The sequence below is a fragment of the Oryctolagus cuniculus genome, chromosome 21 (genome assembly GCF_051225735.1).
Source record: "Oryctolagus cuniculus isolate XC-2025 breed Fujian yellow rabbit chromosome 21, ASM5122573v1, whole genome shotgun sequence".
Taxonomy (NCBI): domain Eukaryota; kingdom Metazoa; phylum Chordata; class Mammalia; order Lagomorpha; family Leporidae; genus Oryctolagus; species Oryctolagus cuniculus.
In genome coordinates, this window is record NC_142887.1 from 11864670 (window position 1) to 11887505 (window position 22836).

The window sequence follows — 22836 nt, forward strand, 5'->3', positions numbered from 1 at the left end:
GGAGCGACATAATGGTGCCGTGACTCGGATAGGAAACCTAGCTCGGATAGGAAACCTAGGACGGATATGAAACTTAGGAGGGAAGAAACGGGAAGAACTGGGAAAATACCGGAGAGAGAGACTAGCAAACAGCCTAGGGAAAAGCCGGACGAAAAGGGTGCCGGAAGAAGCTATTGAAAGCCTAGGCATAGACTCAGATACGGACTACGGGGGGAAGCTGGGAGAAATCTCTAAGGTCAAAAGCGAAAGTGAAAGCTAGAACAAACAGACTCGGACGCGGACTGTGGGGAGAGGCCAGGAGAAATGAGGGAGGAATATTGTTGGAAGAAAACTTAGGGAAACATACCGGGTAGAGAAAAGTGTTAGGGAAATTGAAGCCGCGGGGGGCAGGCCGAGGCGGATACGAAAGCCACTTTGGGATTCTCAAGTTAGCCCGGGAATGGGGGGCGAAAAGTTGAAACCAGAAGCTGAAACGTAAGCCAGATTGGGATCCGTCTGATTAGCCCGGGGAGCAAAGGACGGGAAGCCAAACCGTGGGGCAGAGACGTAAGCTGGGTTGAATTCGCCAGGCTAGCCCGGGGAACTTAGATTGAATGCTAGTGGCGGACACGTAAGCTACGCTGTGTTACTCGCGGAAGCCGCCGCGTGCAGAGAGAGCACGGGGCGTGAATAGATAGGGAACGGGGCTGGCGCGAGGCCGTGGTGCAGACGCGAAGGGCGTGGAGACCGCGGAGCGCGCGAAGCCAAGCCGCGCAAAGCCGAGGCGCGGGCTGAAGCAGCTCAGAGCCGGCGGGGCGAGGTGCCGGGAAGCCGCAGGGATAAGAGAAACAAAAGTTTAGAAGTAAGATGAGAGAAATGGGAATGTTGGCAGACAGAAGTAAAATGGGAGAAATAGGAATGCCCGGAGATAGAGAAATAGAGAAATAGAAAGGCCTCCCCTCAACATGGCAATGAGAAAGCTTGGATTCGGTCTGCCCAATTAGTGAGGCGATGAGCACCTGCGGCGGCTAGCAGCTTATGCGCCGCAGGTCACCGAAGACAGGCACGAATTAACATCAATAAGGCCTCCCCACAACACTGCTATGTGAGAGCTTGGATTCGGTCTGCCTGATTAAGGCGGTAAGCACCAGCAAGCAGCTCGACCAGAGTATGAGCTGCAGGTCACCGAAGATAGGCACGAACCAACACTAATAAGTCTCCCCCACAATACGGCAATGAGAAAGCTTGGATTCGGTCTGCCTGATTAAGGCGGTAAGCGCCAGCAGGCGGCTCGACCAGAGTGTGAGCCGCAGGTCACCGAACACAGGCACGCATCAGCGCCTAAAAACCTCCTCACAACATGGCGAAGAGAGGACCTGGATTCGGTTTGCCTGATTGATAGGACTTGTAAGAGCCTGTGGCAACTCTAGCAAGTAGAGCAGAGTGTGTGCCGCGGGACACCGAAGACAGGCGCGTATCAACGCCAAAAAATAAAAAGAAAGGGGGATCTGTGGGGAGCAAACCGGACTAGACTGAGTTACTGGAATTAAGACTTATTCTATGCATCTGCTCTCCCACAATATGGCGCTGGGAGAGAAGTAAACAGCTTCCGCACAGCTGCCTCCAGTTCAACTAATAAACTGTAGGACTTGCTCCTGATTGGAGGAGAGCAGCGTACTCGGCGTGTGGGCAGCCGAGTTAGGATTGGCGGAGGAGGACTATAAAGGAGGAGAGAGACAGCATGCACCGGGAACATCTATGGGGAACATCTAAGGGAACATCTGCGCAGCCCCCGAGAAGAGCCGGCCAGCGGTGTGCCGCTCCCCTGCGGAAGTGGGGAATGTGGCCGGGGGAACTGCCCTTCCACGGAGGTGGAAGGGATAGTAGCCAACCCGGGAAGAACCAGCAGCAAACCCGGGGAGGGCCGAGCAGACGAAAGAACAGCGCAGGGTCCTGTGTTGCTCCTCCACGAAGAGGGGGAGCGACAGTTTCTGTCCTTGATTTCTCTGATCCCTCTGGGTCCCACGTTCTTTTGGCTTCTCATTTGCACTTCTATGACTCTTTGTATTAGCCTTCTTTTAAGAAATGAATTTATTTTCATTTTACTTGAAAGAGAGACAGAGACTTAGATGGAGACGACAGAGATCTTCCATTCACCATTTCACTTCCCAAACACCTAGAACAGCCAGGGCTGGGCCAGGCTGGAGCGGGGAACTCAGTCCGAGTCTCCCATGTGGATGGCAGGGATCCGGGTACTTAAGCTGTCATCTGCTGCCTCCCAGGGTGTGCATTCATGGGAAGCTTGAGTTGGAAGTGGAGCCAGGTCTTGAACTCAGAAACAGATATGGGAGGCATTCCAAATGGCATTTTAACCACTGCACCAAACACTTGTCCATCTTCTCTTTCTATGGCTCTCTTCTCCCCATAAATGTTGGTTCCAGCAAACTCTCTCAGCACTTTTTATGTTTGTCAGCCAAGACCAGACAGGTTATGCTACAGTCACAAAGTGCCCTCAAAATCTGTGACTTAAAATAATGATGATTTATTTTTCCCCACACTGCATGTCCACCCTGGGTTACCCAGAAGGCTCCGCTCTCTGTAGTCACTCAGAGACCATGGCTAACAGAGCACCTGTTGTCTTGAGCATGTCAGTGAGAACTCTGGAGGGTTCAAAATAGCAATTAAATGCTGTGACCTAGAAAGGATGTGCTCACAACTGCTTTATAGCTAATTGGTCAAAGTTAGTCACTTGATCTTGCCCAGCCCCTTGGGAGCCAAAGACCGTAATCCTCCCTTATGTCCCTCATGTACCCAGCATGAAAAACAGCAGAGAGACCTGGTGAACAGTGCTAATATCTATTGCATCTTCTTCCTGGAAATTTCATCCACTCACATTATTTTAAAAATCATAAAATGCTGAAAGAGAAAATGGATGGAAGGAAGGGCATATGTTTAATAATCAGAGAAGGTAGCTGGAAACAGGAACTACTACACAATTTATAGGCCCAGTGCAAAACAAAAATGTGGAATCCCTTAATCAAACATTAACTGTTTCATCGAAGTGCCTAGGTGTAGGTCCTGGTTCCAATTCTAGCTTCCTGCTAATGTGCACCCCAGGAGGTGGTGTCCCAGGTACTTGGGTCCCTGTCACCCCTGTGGAAACCTGCACTGAATTCTCGGCTTCTGCCTTTGACCTAGCCCAGCAATGTCTGTAGCAGGCATCTGGGAGTGAACCAGTACACAGAAGAATCTCTCTCTCTCTGTATCTCTGCCTTTCAAATAAAGTTTTAAAAATAAATTCATTTTTAAATATGAAGAATTTCAATAAGGCAACACCAACAGGTGCTTTCCAAGCACAGTCCCCATGTGATGGCTCGAGCCCCATGCCCATGAACTTATGTATCTGGACAGATAAACAAGGTGCTCTCTGTTGAGAAAATTGGAAGAATTAGCGTCTGCGTGAGACTTACCTTTATCATGACTGCATTTTTTCTACTATGTGTATGTTTGTCTTTAAAAAAAAAAAATCACCAAATGCAAAATCTGTCTCCAGGCCAAACCTGCCTTCCGAGCTCCACCCCTGCACGGCCTCTGAACCTCCAGACCCAAAGATGCCACCCACACTTCAAATCACATCTTCAGAAACGGTTCCTGCTCCCAGAAAGTAACAGTTCGAGTAAGGACTCGTGAGGGAGGAGACGGCGCGAGGACTACCTTTCCTGTAAGCTTGGCTGTGAGGGGAAATAGAGGTAAGACGGGTTTTTAATGAGGGCCACTGGGGGTCAAGGGCACATGTTGGGGGAGGAGCTAAGAGGGGCGCACATGAGTCATTTGAAAAACATGATGGCCTGGGTGGAAAGTGGAAAATGGCGGCCTCTGTTTCTTTGTAGGAAGCAGGAAGCCAGGAACAGGGATTGAAGGGTCTGAGGGTGAATTTCTTAGTCCCCGGTTTTTGTATGCATTTGTTTCTATGACTGAAAAAGTCAAGTGACTTTTTTCAGAAAAGAGAGGGTTTTTTGTTGTTGTTGTAGACACTCGTCACACAGAACTCAAGTGCAGGAAATGTGGGCCAGCTTCACGAGAACCTATTAATAGAGTCGAACTAAACTGCTCTGCCCTGCGGTTTTCCTTTCAGCGGGCTGACCCTGTGCCGCCCGCCCTCACTGTCTCGCGCACACACACTGCGTATTTCTAGGCGCCATCTTTCCCGCTTCCGGGGCTTCTGGGAAGCCAGTGGCCCAACGGTGAATCTGATTGGTGTAACTATTTGCCCGTGGTCCAATCAGCTGTGACCATGGGCGGGGCCTCGGAACACCATCTCAGGGTCCCCTGTCTCAGGGAGAGGCACGAGGGAGGGAGAGAGGAGAGACGTGTGGCTCACAGAAATGTAGACCTGCGAGGCTGGGGGTGCTGCTGGCCGAATACCCCAGTTCCCCTCTCAGGTGGGACAGCACTGAGGCCCTACTAGGCAATCTCCCCAAGGTCCCGCGTGGGAAGAAGCCCAGATGCCTGCAACAAGCACGTGGCTCGCTTCTACCGTCTCCTTCCGAACGTCGCCTCCCAAATATGCCCCTCGCACCCGAGACCATGGGGGAGAAAACGGCATGCAGCCTGTGTGCTGGTCTCGAGGAGTCTGGGGTCTACCGCGAGAGCAACAGGCGGGTTTATGAACAGGAGGGGAGCGTGGTCTCGTTTGCACTTGGGAAAGACCCCTGCCTGCACCATGGAAGGCGGACAGGAAGGGCCAGAGGGGAGGCAGGAGGTCAGCTCAGGGTATGGTTGATGTAGAGGGGAGCTGAGGACAGTCCCTGAAGGGCACCAGCTCCCCAGCGACTAAGCGGAGGCCCAGGGAGGACAGGAGGACCAGGAAAGGGCATTTCCAGGACAAGGCAGCGGCTGCAGGAGAGACTGGGGGAAGTGATAAATCCGTGTAATTAATGGGGCAGCACAGAATCAAGTCTAAACGTAAACACGGGTGGGGACTTCCTGCATGATAAAAGCGTCTGAAACCAGGAGAAAATGAAACTCTTCTAAGGGAGATGGCCAGGCCGTTGGCTGTTGATGGAGGAGGGCCGGGGTGCGGTACTGCACCTTCTCAGAATTCAAGATGTGTAACTGGGAAATGTGGTAGTGAAATGTGAAAGTGAGCAAAAGCATTTTTGCCTTAGGGTAGAAAATGCAAAGACAACTGGACACTCTGCTTTGAAATTACTCAACCGATGACCACACTGCACCCTCCTCTGCCTGGCAGGTGTTCGGTTCTTCCTCCCTTGTAGACTCAGTGTCCACATCAACACTTGGGTAGCTCAGCAGTGACGACACACGTCTCTCACCCTCCCACAGGTAATGAGATTTCAGCCGTGGTTCACTGTGGTTTCTTTCCCATGACTGGGATAACTATAAAAATATGTCATTGTAATTCTTTTTCTCTGTGTTTTTCCGTGGCAGTTTCTCATTGAATGTACCTTTCTAACCCTCTCTTCTTTCCCTCTCATCACCTAATTTAGAATTTTTATAAGAAGTTGTCCAAGAGTCTACTGCTTGGTGATGTCCAGGGTTATTAGGAGAGACCTCAGAGCTCTGGTGTTCAACAATGTCTGTCTGTCTGTCCTTCCTTCCTTCCTTCCTTCCTCCCTCCCTCCCTCTTTCTTTCTCTCTCTCTTTCTTTCTTTCTCTCTCTCTTTCTTTCTTAGATTTGTTTATTTATTTCAAAGACAGTTGAAATTCAGAGTTACACAGAGCGAGGAAGAGAGAGAAAGAGAGAGAGAGATCTTTCATCCGCTGGTTCACTCCCCAAATGACGATAATCACTGGGGCTGGACCAGGCCGAAGCCAGGAGCCAGGAGATCTTCCTCAAGGTGCAGGAGCCCAAGCACTTGGGCCATCTTCCTCTGCTTTCCCAGGCACATTAGGAGGTAGCTGGATTGGAAGTGGAGCAGCTGGGTCTTGAACTGGTGCCCATATGGGATGCTGGTGTCACAGAAGGTGGCTTTACCCGCTATACTACAACACAGCCCCACAATGGTATTCTTTGAGTGACACTAGACTGGTGTAGCTTAGTAAGGTATCCGCTTGTCACATGTAGTTTTTTATGTTGAAGTTGATGAAAATGAAGTAAAAACAGCACTCAATTCTTAGGTTGCACTAGCCACATGTAGTTGGTGACTACCACATCGGACAGTGGAGAACATTTCAATGTCATTGCAGAACGTTCTGTTGGATAGCACTGCTGATTATATCTGTGTGACAGAGAAAAGGGCAGGTAATTGAGGGAGAGGAGGGTGTCCCCAGTCAGACAGTATTGATTTTCTGTGTGGAGCAGGGGTCAGGGCTGCCTGAGGAGTGTGAAAGGAAAGCCAGGCAGTAGGAAATAGGATGAAAGAGAAGAAAATTCAGAATTGTCTTGAAAGTGAGTGAGAGAAGAGAGCCAGCAGGGAAAACAGGAATTCCAGGGTGGAGCTGAAAATCAGAATGCTTGAACTTGTCATTGGCACAGTCTGCGTGACTGAGGTTATGATAGGGACCTGCAACCTTCCTGCCTCCTTCCTCCACATGTAGCAACCCACCAGGACTTGCCAAATGGTTCAGAGAGTTTTAGGATTTGCAATCACTGGTTTCTAATGTGTTTATTATGATCACCTACATTTGTTCTTTTTTTAAGAAAAGATTTATTTATTTATTTGAAAGAGTTATACAGAGAGAGAAGGAGAGGCAGGGAGGGAGAGAGAGGCCCTCCATCTGCTGGTTCACTCTCCAGGTGGCCACAATGGCTGGAGCTGTGCCGATCCGAAGCCAGGAGCCAGGAGCTTCCTCCGGGTCTCCCACGTGGGTGCAGGGGTCCAAGGACTTGGGTCATCTTCTGCTGCTTTCCCAAGCCATAGCAGAGAGCTGGATTGGAAGTGGAGCAGCCGGGACTAGAACCGGAGCCCATATAGGATGTCAGCACTGCAGGCGCCAGCCCCCTACATTTGTTCTTGAGACAGGAGACAGCACAAAGAAAGCTGCATCGCTTTGCTACCAGGCCCAGCATACAGGAGAAGGCTGATTGTATTTATTTATTTTTTATTTTTTAGAAATCTTTTATTTAATAAATATAAATTTCATAGGTACAGCTGTTGGAATATAGCAGCTCTTCCCCCCATACCCACCCTCCCACCCCTACTCCCTCTCCAATCCAAATCTTCATTAAGATTCATTTTTAATTATATACAGAAGATCAATTCTATACTAGGTAAAGATTTCAACAGTTTGCACCCACAGAGACCCACAAAGTATGAAGTACTGTTTGGTGACAAGTTTTACCATTAATTCTCATAGTACAACTCATTAAGGCAGAGGTCCTACATGTGGAGCAAGTGCACAGTAACTCCTGTTGTTGATTTAACAATGACACCCGAGGCTCTTGTCATGAGCTGCCAAGGCTATGGAAGCCTTTTGAGTCCACAGACTCTGACATTATTTAGACACGGCCAAAAGCAAAGTGGAAGTTCTCTCCTCCCTTCAGAGAAAAGTACCTCCTTCTTTGATGGCCACTTCTTTCCACTGGGGTCTCACTCACAGAGATCCTTTGTGTAGGTCATTTTTTTTACCACAGTGGCTTGGCTTTCCATGCCTGAAATGCCCTCATGGGCTTTTCAGTCATATCCAAATGCCTTAAGGGCTGATTCTGAGTGCTATTTAGGGCATTTGTCATTCTATGAGTCTGCTGTGTGGCCTGCTAAAGCTGGCTATATTTCAGAGTCCCTCCTTCCCTCAAGCCATCTTCCCTGGGACTTTCAGCCTTGCCAGCCCCTCAGCACAGGGCAGAAAGCTTTTCTCTGCCCCCTGACTGTACCCAGTCACTGGGAGTGACTTGGTTCATTCAACTTCTATTGGGCATAGTTGTTCTTTCCTTCTTAGAAGTGCTGGATTTCCTTTAACTCCAAGGTCTTCCCCTCCCTACTCTCTGCCCAAGCCAAATACACACATTCTCTTTGGGAGCTTTAAAAAAAAAAAAAAAAACCTGTTTCTGGGGCCGATGCTGTGGCATAGTAGGTGACGCTTCCATCTGTGGCTCTAGCATCCCATGTGAGCGCCAGTTAGAGTCCTAACTGCTTCATTTCTGGCTCCTGGCTCCTGGCTCCGGATCAGCCCAGCTTTGGCTGTTGCAGCCATCTGGGGAGTGAGCCATCAGATGGAATTCCTCTCTCTCTCTCTGTCTTTCCCCCTCTCTCTGTCTTTCTAACTCTACCTTTCAAATGAATAAATCTTTACAAAGAAAAAAAAAGCAAAAATATTTCTTGGATGGCCACATCACATAATAACTGGGATCTTCCACAACCTAAACACAAAGGTTGGAGATGGGTGGAAAACCTGGGACTCTCCTATCCATGGTGGGTGGTAGAGAAGCATCTGAGGCTTTTGGAGGGCTGAGGACCTGTTGTTTTTTTCCATCAGTCTAAACGGGACAGCTTTGGAAACAGAACACTTCAATCCTCACATACCGAAACTCGGTTGCCTCTGAACAGTACTGTGGTCCCCCCCCACCACCCTCGTTTCTTGCATCTGCCCTTTTGTTTTCCATCTCTTTGGCTTTCTAAGTATGTCGTGCAATTGGAATTGTGCAGTATCTGTCCTTTTGTTTGGCTTATTCCACTTCACACCGTGTCTTCCAGGTTCATCTGTGTGTAGCATGCGTCAGAAGTTCATTCCTTTTAAAGCATTACTAATATTCCATTGTGTGGCTAGACCACATTTTATTTATCCATTCATCTATTGATGGACATTTGGGTATTTCTACCTTTTTGGAGTGTTGTAAATAACGCTGCTATAAACGTAGTTATACTAATTTCTGTTCATGTTCCTGTTTTCATTTCTTTTGGGCATAAAACAAGTAGTGAAATCCCTGGGTCATATGGTAATTCTTTATTAAGCTTTTGAAGAAATAAGACTTTAAAGAATTTAATCCACCAAGATATCCACATGTTCTGGCAGCCTCTGCCTTTTAATCCCGAGCTGAGCACATCACTCCTGGGAAGGGACAATGCCTGCCTTGCATCAGTGAGTCACCTCCTCGCTCCTTAAAGCGGAGATAAGAACCCTTAGTTTAATTCCAGCAGGGCATTCTGCTACAGAGAATAGAAAGGAAAGGCAGAATAAAGCTGGGTTGACTAGATGGAAATTTAGGTCGTGAAACAAAAGGCAGGAGCAGAGCCAGAGAAAAGACAGAGAGGAGCTGAGGAGCTGTGGCACGATGACCCAGCAGCTCCAGGGCTCCCCAGAGTGGTCCTCAGGAGAGAACTCCTTCCTCGTTCCAGAACCTAAAGAAGCCCAACTGAATTGCACCTTCTCTTTTCCTTTTTCCACCAACTCTTGTCTTCATATTTCTCTTCAAGCAGCTACAGAATAAGCCCTTGTTGTGTTGCGTCGTGTCACTGAATATCTATTCCTCACAGTGAAATACACCTGACTACAACGCAGCCTCATTCTCTAGACCCCTCCCACACAGACAGCATCTTCATTCGTTGGCTCACTTGGGCCCGTGGTGTTGAGCCAGTGACGCAGAATTCTTCAGGGTAGTCTCCGTCTGGCTCAAGGGCTCCAAGCCACGTGGAGAAGCCAGTGAGATGGGCTGGAACCAGGGTCAAGTCACCAGGCTGGAGCATGGAGGTGGTGACATGGGGTAAACAGGGACAGCAAGCAGAAAGGGGGGGCCAGAGCGGAGGGGCGGCTCAGGAGGTTGAGCTCAGGGTTTCTGGAGCCCCCAGGAAGTGGTGGGAGAGCACCTGGGTCCTGCACACCTCCTGGAAGAGTGGGGCAGATGGTGGCAGAGTCCCGACCTGAAGATCTCTGCCCTTCTCGCTGCCATGTCATTGCTCTCCACAAAGCTCCCTCTTCTCCCTCTCCTTTTCTCCCAGTCAAACCAAATTTCCCTCGGCTTGCTGTCTCCTTGCGTTTCGCGTACCCACCCCAATTCCTCTTGTGCCTGGAACAGCCTCCCACTTAGCATCTGCCCGCCCAGTCCCTCCCCTTCCTTTACAGCTCCACCCACCACTCAGCTTCTCTGATTAAGTGGAAATGGAATAACTATATTTCCTTCTCCAAAGCTCACCTCTCACATCCCAAGTGACCCTGGGGTTGCCATACATGAAGAAAGGACTCCGACTGCCTGATTTTCATTAAGGAATTAAGTGAGATGACTAATTCTCAGTGCTATGCCTGCTGCCTAATAATGTTCAGTGAACTGCAGCTATAAATTGATGATGATGACGACGACGATGATGATGATAGGATATAAGGTCTTTTATAAGGTCTTTTTTTTTTTAAAGATATTTATTTAATTGAAAGACAGAGTTACAGAGAGGCAGAGGCAGAGAGTGGGTCTTCCCTCCACTGGTTCACTCCCCAATTGGTCACAATGGCCGGAGCTGTGCTGATCCAAAGCCTGGAGCCAGGAGCTCCTCCTGGGTCTTCCAGGTGGGCACAGGGGCCCAAGGACTTGGGCCATCTTCCCCTGCTTTCCCAGGCCACAACAGAGAGCTGGATTGGAAGAGGAGCAGCTGGGACTAGAACCGGTACCCATACGGGATGCCACTGTTGCAGACCGGGGCTTTAACCGGCTGTACCACAGTGCCTGGCCCAGGATATAAGGGCTTAGAAAACAAGAGTGTTGGCTACTTCATCCCTGGGTCTCCACCAGGGGTGATTGTGTATCCCAGAGGACATTGGCAAGGTCTGGAGACCTTTTTAGATGTCAGGACTCGAGGGAGTGCTCCTAACACCTGGGGTGTGGCCGAGCACCCTGCAGTGCCCAGGACGAACTGCTGTGTAACGGCTAGGACATGCTGACTGTGTTAACATCCCTGAAATCAGGGGACACAGCGCGAGGTGCAGTGTCTGGCACATAGTACATGCTCATTGAGTGTTTGATACCCACATGAATGAAGGAAGGAAGGATTATAGGGTTCATTTGGTAGCCTGGTCCAAGGCTGTGTCAGAGTGGCTGTTCAGGTAATAGTTATTGGCACATTCCTGCCACCCATGCAGCAGCTGGGGAATGAGATCCTGGCTGGGGGGATAGGATTTGGGGTCCCCCAAATTACTGCGGGAAGCCGAGAGCGGCTCAGCAGACAGACTTTATGCATCGTGATGGATTCACTATCTTCTTATGTCACCCCCCATCTTGGACTCTGAGCGGAGGAAGGTTTGCCAGGGTCTGGGGCTGAGAGAAAGCCCATGGCCACAGCTCTCCGGAAGCAAAAGGGCAGCAAGAGCACAGACTGAGACCGTTGTACACAGGTTCGGGGGTCAAGAGCACAGTGGACTTGGAGACGGGGTGGAGGTAGGTGACCCTGCCTCATCCGCACGCCTTTCGGGATTCATTTGTTCAGCAAATGTTTACTGAGTGCCTGGGACGCTTTGGGAATATGTGAGTTAATGAGAGAGACCCAAAGCCCCCCCTTCTTGCAGCTTATATTCTCAAGAAGCAGGGTGGCTGACAGGTGCACAAGCCAGAGAAATACACTTGTCCTCAGCATCCGCAGGGCATGTATCCAGGACTCCCATGGATGTCAAACTCCTATGAAGTGGCAGTCTGCACAGAGCCTACGCAACCTGCCTGTGTACTTAAATGGCCTCTCGATTGCTTACTTACAATGCCCACTGCAGTGTGAAAGCCCCGTAAATAGTTGTTATACTGTTTTGTTCAGGGAATAATGACCTAAAAAAAGGTCTGCTCATCTTCAGTTCAGGCACAACAATCGAAGGCCTTACTGTATTTGTTTTTAAAGATTTATTTATTTTTTTGAATGGCAGAGTTAAAAATCTTCCATCTGCTGATTCACTCCCTGAATGACTGCAATGGCCAGGGCTGGACCAGGCTGAAGACAGGAACCAGGAGCTTCTTCCAGGTCTCCCATGTGGATGGCAGGGGCTCAAAGGACTTGGGTCATCTTTCACTGCTTTCCCAGGTGCATTAGCAGGGGACTGAATTGGAAGTGGAGCAGCTGGGGTTTGAACCGGTGCTCATACGGGATGCTGGCATCTCAGGCAGCAGCTTAACCCACTGCACCACAACGTGCTCTCCCTCACTGTGGTTTTGATCTGCGGTTGGTTGAATGTGCCGCTGGAACCTACAAATGTGGAACCTGTGGCTGCGGAGGGCCTGAGGCTTATGTGAGAGGGACGTGTGTGCAAGGATAACCAAGCAGGGAGGAAGAGAAGGCATGCTTGGGGTTAATTTTTTTTTAGTTGAGGTGACATTCACATAACATGAAATTAACTATTTTAAAGTGCATAATTGAGTGACATCTTGTACAGTTATGCAACCGCCGCCTCTGTCAGCAAATCATTTTCGTCTCCCCCCACGGTAAAGCCCATACCCCTTGAGCAACTATTCTCCAGCCCCACCTCCTCCAGCCCTTGGTAGTCACCCATTTTCCTTCTATTTTAATGAGTCACTGATTCTGGACATTTCATGTAAATGGGATCATACGTTACGAGGTCTTTGCTTCATTCCTTTTCATGGCCAAATAATATTCTATTGTGGGTAGTGCTGTAGTGCTACTATGAACATTTGGGCCCAAGTATTTGAGTCCCTGCTTCCAATTCATTTTTTTTTTAATTTAGATATTTATTGAGAGAGAGAGAGAGAGAGAGAGAGAAATCCCATCTGCTGCCTGCAACACCTGGGGCTGAACCACGCCATAGCTGGAAGCTGAGAATTCAGTGCAGGTCTCCCCCAGGGGTGACAGGGACCCGACTACTTGAGCGGGCACCTGCTGCCTCCCAGGGTGGGCACCAGCAGGAAGCCAGAGTGAGGAGCGGAGCTGGGACTTGAGCTCAGGCAATCTGAAATGGAATGCAGGTGTCGCGACTGTGTCCGCACTGCTACCCCAGATACAGCTCTCAATTCCTTTGGATAAAAAAACCTAGGAGCGGGCCGGCGCCGCGGCTCACTAAGCTAATCCTCCGCCTTGCGGCGCTGGCACACCAGGTTCTAGTCCCGGTCGGGACGCCGGATTCTGTCCCGGTTGCAGTGGAGGATGGCCCAAGTGCTTGGGCCCTGCACCCATGGGAGACCAGGAGAAGCACCTGGCTCCTGCCTTCAGATCGGTGCGGTGCGCCGGCCGCAGCGGCCATTGGGGGGTGAACCAACGGTACTAACCTCAAGCAGGGCAGGAGGACTGAGTCTGAATGCCAGCCTTCACTGAATGATGTTGGGCAAATTTCTGTTTTGTTTTGTTTTTAGATTTATGTATTTATTTGAAAGAGTTTCACAGAGATGGAGAGGGAGAGAGAGAGTGTCCATCTGCTGATTTACTCCCCAGGTAGCCACAGTGGCCAGTGCTGGGCCAGGCCGAAGCCAGGAGCCTCTTCCGGGTCTCCCACGTGGGTGCAGGGGCCCAAGCACTTGGGCCGTCTCGCTGCTTTTCCCAGGCCATTAGCAGGGAGCTGGACCAGCAGTGGAGCAGCCGGGACATGAACTGGCGTGCCGGTGTTTCAGGCGGAGGTTTTACCTGCTGTGCCACAATGCCAGCCCCTGGGCGCATTTCTTAACCTCTTTGAATTCAGCACTCTTATCTGTACCTCAGTGTTGCAGACAAGAATCAAGACCGTATATGTGTTCGTCAGTAGGAGAATTAGCGGAGATAGTGGGTTTGCCTGTCACCAGCATATGGCACGTGCTCCAAATATCTCCCCTTCACTATTGCTTCATCGTGTGTCTGCCTAGGAAAGACCATTTAGGGGCTGGTGCTGTGGTGTAGTGGGTTAAGCCACTACCTGCGGTGCCAGCATCCCATATGGGCGTTGATTCGCATCCCAGCTGCTCCACTTTAAATCCAGATCCCTGTTAATGGCCTGGGAAAAACAGCAGAAGATGGCCCAAGTGCTTGGGTCCCTGAACCCATGTGGGAGACCCAGAAGAAGCTCCTGGCTTTAGGCTGGCTCAGTGCCTGCCATTGTGGCCATCTGAGGAGTGAACCAGTGGATGGAAATTCTCTCTCTCTCTCTGTAACTTTTCCTTTCAAATAAATAAAGTAAATCTTTTTTTTTTAAAAAAAAATGCCATTTGTGCTGTCCAAAGAAAGCAAGATTGCTTCAAGTCCCATCAGCAGCAGAAGCCGCGGTGATGTTCTGCTTTGTTTTGCTTGTTTGCTTGTTTAGTTTCGATGGCAGGTAGAGCGTGGCTCTGGGGTCTCAAGTAGAGTTCAGCTCCTCTGCTTGCTGGCTGTCGGACCTTGGACAAACGTCTTAAGCTCTCTGAGCCTTACTTTCTGGCCTACCTTACAAAGGAAGGATCCCAGCTCGTTTTTGTAGAGCACCAAGCATCCAACAGAACTTTGGTCCTCAGGGACGCGGGTGGTCACCCCGGTGTGAAGCAAAGGATGAGCACAGCAAACCTCTGAGAGCCTGGCTAAGGTGCAACCAGAATGGGGTCTCCAGTCCGCCTGGTGCTGCCTCTAGGAAGGGCTAGGGCTCAGGCGGCCCACATTCCAGACTCTGCTTTGCTGAGGGCTGGGTCCGAGCCCTTGGACAAAAGCTTTCCCACCCTGCCCTCCATCTGTTTCCCAGGGGTCCCTCTCCAAGGCCCCTTTCCCTGGGTAACCCGCCGTGGCTCCTGACCAGCAGAGGGCAGCAGTGCACCAACATTGACCATCAGGTCTGCGTTGCTGCTGTTAACCCCAGACAAGAAACCTGGCCGGGAGTGGTGCCTGTCGCTCTTCACGGAAGGCCTTGTTTTGTCCTCAGAACAAAGTCTTGCCACAGTGCTCAGAGGAGGGAGCAGAGCTTCAGAAGCAAGGCCGCATGTAAACAGTTGACTGGTGATTTTGGTTTCACCACATCCTAAATTTAGACCGTTCAGATGGTATGCACACGGTGTTGTATGTGTGGGCTGTGTGACATCCACAAGGCTGTTTGGTGGACTCAGCTTAAAAATGACACAAGGGGCAGGCGTATGGCACAGCAGCCGAGAAGCCCCCTGGGACACCTGCATCTCATGTTGGAGAGCTTGGGTTCCAGTCCCACGTCTGCTTCCATTTCCAGCTTCCTGTTCAAGTGCACACTGGGAGACAGCAGGATGGCTCAAGTAGTTGGGAGCCTGCCACCTGTGTGGGTTGAGTTCTGGGCTTCTGGTGTTGGCCTGGCCTAACCCCAGCTGTTGTAGACATTTGAGGAGTGAACCAGTGGATGTAGGATTTCTCCCTATCTGTGTGTGTGTGTGTGTGTGTGTGTGCCTTTCAAATAAATAAAAAAAAATGTAAAGAGAAAAGCAATAGAAGTTCATGTTTTGTAGCAGTTTGGACGTGATAAAACCTAATGGGAGCTGGTACAAATACTCCTCATTTTGCAGAAGTTAAGCCCCTTTCTGGGTCTCGCTGTTGGTCCCAGTTCTGCCAATTCCACAAGGAACTGGCGTAGCTTTAGCTCAACAGAAGTTCTCACAAGGGGGCTAGCAAACGAGGCCTCCATCCCCAACCCAGAGTCGGCATGCACACCCCAACCAACAGTCTCTGCTCTTGATGGTCACTTCATCTGACGCGTGTGCAATGTCTTCAGCAGACTCCCGCCCTAGCTACGATGCTGTAACACAAAAGCTGAATTCGTATTACCTCCAGTACTTAATAACATTTGCTTCCTAGAACAACTGCAAGGTGGCTAACGTAGCAATGCAGCAACACTGGCAAATTCTCTCCATTTCTTTGCCTTCCTCCTGATGCATTTACCCATGGGTGAGCTCCCCTTACAGTTACAGGAAGGGAGCACCTCTCCCAGAGGTTGCACTGGAGTAAGGCAACACCCGGGGAAGAGGAAACACTATTTTCTTTGCTGCTCTTTATAAAAGGAACCGCCTCCCCCAGATTTGCTTTCACATCTCATTGGTTAAATGTGGGTCACATGGCCTTGTGTAAACCAATCAAGGGCCAGGTGAATGTGATTGACATGAAGGCTTAGTCCTGGGGTTCTCAGCCGGGAGTGATTTTTGTCTCCCGGGGGACATTCTTGATTGTCACAGCTGAGAGCTGAAGGGGCGATGCTACTGCTTACCAGTTGACTGACACCGGGGATGCTGCCAGATGTCCTTCTAGGAGTAGGGCAGTGCCGACCTGGCCTCAAATGTCAGTGCCAAGGCTGAGAAGCCCTGGGTTAGGCTGATCGGGACTCCTCCTACAGGGCGGGGCTCAGGCTGGGGTCTGCCGCTCCAAAGCACAGAGATGTGAGGAGGATACCACAAAAATTGGGGTTCCCAGAATTTGAAAGGGCCTGATGCTGTTAACTTAGCACCCAGTGAGCTCTCACTGGCCACGACGCCATGTGCGGCCCCAGGTGGGAGTTAGGGACACCACAGGATCCGCCCTTGGTTCCTACCCTCCAACACTGCTTCCTGTCCAGCTGCTTCAACCAGACCTGCTTTACTTCCTTCTCATCATTACCACTGGTATTTTTCCTCCAAGTACAAGATACAGAAAGTGGGGCCGGCGCTGTGGTGCAGCAGGTTAAAGCCTTGGCCTGAGACGCTGGCATCCCATATGGGCACCAATTCTAGTCCCGGCTGCTCCACTTACGATCCAGCTCTCTGCTATGGCCTGGGATAGCAGTAGAAGATGGGCCAAGTCCTTGGGCCCCTGCACCCACGTGGGAGACCTGCAAGAAGCTGTCGGGTCCTGACTTCGGATTGATGCAGCTCTGGCCGTTGCGGCCATCTGGGGAGTGAACAAGTGAATGGAAAACCTTTCTCTCTGTCTCTGCCTCTCTCTGTAACTGTGTGTGTGTGTGTGTGTGTGTGTGTGTGTGTGTGTGTGTGTGTGTGTGACAGGCAGAGTTAGAGAAAGAGAGAGAGAAAGGTCTTCCTTTTCCATTGGTTCACCCCCCCAAGTGGCCACTACGGCTGGCGCTGTGCTGATCCGAAGCCAGGAGCCAGGCACTTCCTCCTGGTCTCCCATGCGGGTGCAGGGCCCAAGCACTTGGGCCATCCTCCACTGCCTTCCCAGGCCACAGCAGAGAGCTGGACTGGACAAGGAGCAACTGGGACAGAATCCGACGCCCCAACCGGGACTAGAAGCTGGGGTGCCAGTGCCACAGGTGGAGGATTAGCCAAATGAGCCATGGCGCCGGCTGTTTTTAAAATAAATAAAACTTAAAAAAAGAAGATGATACGGGAAGTAATAAAGATCCAAAGCCAGAATCGCCCATATCCCACCATTCAGAGATAACTACTACTGACCGTTTTTGCTTATTTCCTTCCAATCTTGGCACTGTTTTCTAATTCCTGCAAACCACACAAATTATCTCCTCATCCTCTCATTCAGGCCACCGCTGTGGCACTGAGTGGCGCTGCACAGTTATCATCCTCATGGGGCCCGCATTCTACAGGAAGAGTTTCACTGTGGCCCAGAGAGGCGAAATCTGGGAGACTTAACCTAGGCCTGGAACGGATTCAAATGGAGAAAGACAGACCTTCCAGAGAGAGGAAGGAAGACTTGGTGTAGCAAACGTCTTTTTTTCTGAGTGTTTACCCAGCACTCATTTCTTTTGCAGGTTTCACCCCTCCCCCTGTTAGCCCTCAGCTCCTTTTTGGGAGTAGCTAACCAACCCCTGGCTTCAGGTGGTCACGTGGCCTGCGTCTAGTCAACCCCTCCGGCCAGTAAATTGGTTCTCCTATGGGCCCATGGCTATCAGGCCATTCAAGAGCAAGGAGACTCCGTTCCATTTGGCTGGCTGTCTGGGAGGGGAAGCTCTCTTTTCATTGGCTTTGAAGAGAAAAGCATGACACTGAGAGCTGCCGGCAGCTGTTTTGCTGTCCTGACTGGAGAAGCTGCTTGTAATCAAGCCAACAGAGGAGGAGAACTGAGAGCTGGAGAAGGAGCGACAGGGATCTGCGGACAAGCTCGGAGCTCCTCGGTCAGGCTGCACTTGGAGTGCATGTCTCCCATGGGCTTTCCAGTTATATGACCCGGTCAGTTGCCTATTTGGCTTAAGTCAGTTCCAATTAACTCTCTGCCATTTGCAACTGGAAGTTCTAGCACCCGTTGTCACCTTGAGTAATGGAAAAAACCATCACACGCCAAGTCAGAAGGGCTTTGTTTTGCCACCAGCTGGCTGTGACCTTGGGTAAATCACTCTATCCTTCCAGACGCAACTCTCTAGCATGGAAGAAGTCATGCGCAGCCTTGGGTGTCTGAAAGAAGTGGATGACCCTTCGTAGCTTTGTGAATGAAAGACCAAGGGGTAAAGGATTGTAGAGACCTTAAAGGGAAGTTTCGGGTATTGGTTTGGGTGCCTCAGAGATACTTGATTAAAGGCGTGGGCCCCAAGATGGCACTACTGGGAGGCAGTGGCAGCTTCGGGAGGTGGGGCCTCGAGGGACATCCTTCGGTCCTTGGGGGCCCGCTCTCTGCTGGTGTGCCCCCTGGAGTTCCTACCAGAGCATCATTGTAGAAGGAGTAGGCCTGGTCCCACCCACCGCTCCTGCTCCTCCTGGTTTCAGATGTGGCAGTTCACTGGTTCTTTCCTGTGCTCCACCACCCACCATTCACCATGAAGCCCTCACCTGGGCTGAGCTGATACGGGTGCCAGGTCCTTGAACTTCCTAAACTATCAGCTAAATACACCTCCTTTTCCTCGTAAGTGGCCTGTCTCAAGTAGTTTGTTATGATACCAGAAAGCTGACTGTTGGCAAACTAAAAGGCAGATTCAGATGCTGCAGCGTTTGGGGTGAGTGACGTGGAGGCAGGTGTGAGGAAGATCATGGTCCTGTCTGGTCTACCCTTTCCTCTTTGGTACGTGTGTGGGACAAAGGAGTATTACTCTGAGAAAAATGGCAGCACAGATGTGGGAACCATCCACTGATGCTGGCTTTCGGATCGGAGGCTATAGGGAGTGGTAGGGACTGTGCCAACTTGCACAGTGCGTGCTCCATTGCAAGCAGGCAGTCTCTTCTCAGCTCTGCCTGTCTATGCGACATGGATGGCCAGGTTTTCTAGTTTTTCAAGGCAGCCTGAAATTCGAATTTTTATATGAAATATCAATTTTTAAATGTTGGCCTTTTAAAACAAAAACAACCCATAAGCCAAGTAAAACTTGTCTTTCAGATTTATTTATTTATTTTTAAAGATTTATTTATTTATTTGAAAGAGTTACAGAAGAAGATGGGGGGGAGAGAGAGAGAGAGAGAGAGAAAGAGAGAAAGAGATCTTCCATCCACTGGTTCACTTCCCAAATGGCTGCAATGGCCAGAGCTGAGCCGATTCCAAGTCAGGAGCCAAGAGCTTCCTCCAGGTCTCCCATATGGGTACAGGGGCCTAAGTACTTGGGCCATCTTCTGCTGCTTTCTCAGGCGTATCAGCAGGGAGCTGGGTTGGAAGAGGAGTAGCTGGGACTCAAACCAGCGCCCATATGGGACGCCGGTGGCTTTACCTGCTATGCCACAGTGCCAGTCCCTATGTGCCAGATTTAGCCAAGGTGGTGCTAGTTGTGGTCTTTGTGGAGATGTGGAGATGAAAGTTAGTTGGAGTCCTGGCACTGTGGCGCAGTGAGTTAAAGCCCCATCCTGCAGCACCGGATCCCATACGAGCACCGGTCTGAGTCCCAGCTGCTCCACTTCCGATCCAGCTCTCTGCTGTGGCCTGGAAAGCAGCAGAGGATGGCCCAAGTCCTTGGGCCCCTGTGCCCACCTGAGAGACCCGGGAGAAGCTCCTGGCTCCTGGCTTCAGATCAGCACAGCGCTGGCTGTTGTGGCCATCTGGGGAGTGAACCAGTAGATGGAAAACCTCTCTCTCTCTCTCTCTCTCTCTCTCTCTCTCTCTCTCTAACTCTGCCTTTCAAATAAAGAAATAAATCTTAAAAAAAAAGTTAGTTGGAAGGACAGGAGGGTGGCTGGCAGGGAAATGGACAGGCAGAGGGTTCCTCCACCCTCTGCTGAAATAAACATGTTCAGCAGCTCTGTAAGCTCTCAGATACGTTTGCTCATTCTCAGGGCAGATGTGAGAAACCATGGCTCACAGAGTGCTCACAGCCAGGCTCACAGAGTGCTCACAGCCATGGCTCACAGAGTGCTCACAACCAACTCACAGAGTGCTCACAGCCATGACTCACAGAGAGCTCACAACCATGACTCACAGAGTGCTCACAGCCATGGCTCACAGAGTGCTCACAACCAACTCACAGAGTGCTCACAACCAACTCACAGAGAGCTCACAACCATGACTCACAGAGTGCTCACAGCCATGGCTCACAGAGAGCTCACAACCAACTCACAGAGTGCTCACAGCCAGGCTCACAGAGTGCTCACAGCCAGGCTCACAGAGTGCTCACAACCAACTCACAGAGTGCTCACAACCAGGCTCACAGAGTGCTCACAGCCATGGCTCACAGAGTGCTCACAGCCATGGCTCACAGAGTGCTCACAGCCAGGCTCACAGAGAGCTCACAACCAGGCTCACAGAGTGCTCACAACCAACTCACAGAGTGCTCACAGCCATGGCTCACAGAGTGCTCACAACCAGGCTCACAGAGTTCTCACAGCCATGGCTCACAGAGTGCTCACAACCAGGCTCACAGAGTGCTCACAACCAGGCTCACAGAGTGCTCACAACCAGGCTCACAGAGTGCTCACAGCCATGGCTCACAGAGTGCTCACAACCAGGCTCACAGAGTGCTCACAACCAACTCACAGAGTGCTCACAGCCATGGCTCACAGAGTGCTCACAACCAGGCTCACAGAGTGCTCAAACCAGCTCACAGAGTGCTCACAACCAGGCTCACAGAGTGCTCACAGCCATGGCTCACAGAGTGCTCACAGCCATGGCTCACAGAGTGCTCACAACCAGGCTCACAGAGTGCTCACAGCCATGGCTCACAGAGTGCTCACAACCATGGCTCACAGAGTGCTCACAGCCAGGCTCACAGAGTGCTCACAACCATGGCTCACAGAGTGCTCACAACCAACTCACAGAGTGCTCACAACCATGGCTCACAGAGTGCTCACAACCAGGCTCACAGAGTGCTCACAGCCATGGCTCACAGAGTGCTCACAACCAGGCTCACAGAGTGCTCACAACCAACTCACAGAGTGCTCACAACCATGGCTCACAGAGTGCTCACAGCCATGGCTCACAGAGTGCTCACAGCCATGGCTCACAGAGTGCTCACAACCATGGCTCACAGAGTGCTCACAACCATGACTCACAGAGAGCTCACAACCATGACTCACAGAGTGCTCACAACCATGACTCACAGAGAGCTCACAACCATGACTCACAGAGTGCTCACAACCAACTCACAGAGTGCTCACAACCATGGCTCACAGAGTGCTCACAACCAACTCACAGAGAGCTCACAACCAGGCTCACAGAGTGCTCACAACCATGACTCACAGAGTGCTCACAGCCATGGCTCACAGAGTGCTCACAACTATGGCTCACAGAGAGCTCACAACCATGGCTCATAGAGTGCTCACAACCATGGCTCACAGAGTGCTCACAACCAGGCTCACAGAGTGCTCACAACCATGACTCACAGAGAGCTCACAACCATGACTCATAGAGTGCTCACAACCAGGCTCACAGAGTGCTCACAACCATGACTCACAGAGTGCTCACAACCAGGCTCACAGAGAGCTCACAACCATGGCTCACAGAGTGCTCACAGCCATGGCTCACAGAGTGCTCACAACCAGGCTCACAGAGTGCTCACAACCATGGCTCACAGAGAAATCACAACCATGGCTCACAGAGTGCTCACAGCCAGGCTCACAGAGTACTCACAACTATGGCTCACAGAGTGCTCACAACCATGGCTCACAGAGTACTCACAACCAGGCTCACAGAGTTCTCACAACCATGGCTCACAGAGAGCTCACAACCATGGCTCACAGAGTGCTCACAGCCAGGCTCACAGAGTGCTCACAACCAGGCTCACAGAGTGCTCACAACCATGGCTCACAGTGTGCTCACAGCCAGGCTCACAGAGTGCTCACAACCATGGCTCAGAGTGCTCACAGCCAAGCTCACAGAGTGCTCACAACCATGGCTCAGAGTGCTCACAGCCAGGCTCACAGAGTGCTCACAGCCAAGCTCACAGAGTGCTCACAAACAGGCTCACAGAGTGCTCACAACCAGGCTCACAGAGTGCTTACAGCCATGGCTCACAGAGTGCTCACAACCAGGCTCATAGAGTGCTCACAACCAGGCTCACAGAGTGCTCACAGCCAGGCTCACAGAGTGCTCACAACCATGGCTCAGAGTGCTCACAACCAGGCTCACAGAGTGCTCACAACCAGGCTCACAGAGTGCTCACAACCAGGCTCACAGAGTGCTCACAGCCAGGCTCACAGAGTGCTCACAACCAGGCTCATAGAGTGCTCACAACCATGGCTCACAGAGTGCTCACAGCCATGGCTCACAGAGTGCTCACAACCAGGCTCATAGAGTGCTCACAACCAGGCTCACAGAGTGCTCACAGCCAGGCTCACAGAGTGCTCACAACCATGGCTCAGAGTGCTCACAACCAGGCTCACAGAGTGCTCACAACCAGGCTCATAGAGTGCTCACAACCAGGCTCACAGAGTGCTCACAGCCAGGCTCACAGAGTGCTCACAACCAGGCTCACAGAGTGCTCACAACCAGGCTCACAGAGTGCTCACAACCACAAGCAGCTCAAAAGTAACCCCGGTCGGTCGGCTGCACTCTTCCCCTTCTCACTGGTGCCACTCCAGTTGGAGCTGACTTTAAAGGGCCTCAAAAGGCTCAGGGAGGGGCCTGTGTTGTGGCACAGTGGGATAGGCTGCTGCCTGCAATGTCGGCATCCTGTGGGAGCACCGGTTCAAGTCCTGGCTACTCCACTTCAGGTCCAGCATCCCTGCTGATGTGCCTGGGA

General features: G+C 51.0%; 1 protein-coding gene across 4 annotated transcripts in view; it reads left to right on the forward strand.

Annotated features, from left to right (window-relative positions):
- Positions 1-22836, forward strand: part of IFT81 (intraflagellar transport 81) — a 198183-nt gene that overhangs the window by 74052 nt on the left and 101295 nt on the right. For 2 of the 4 annotated variants that reach the window (XM_089323094.1, XM_089323099.1), the window contains exons 2-3: positions 3533-3728; positions 5148-5322. The gene's annotated coding sequence lies outside the window, so the exon portion shown is untranslated. Of the gene's footprint in view, positions 1-3532; positions 3729-5147; positions 5323-22836 lie in introns of those variants that run through there. The other 2 variants (XM_089323093.1, XM_089323095.1) reach the window with 2 other exon arrangements.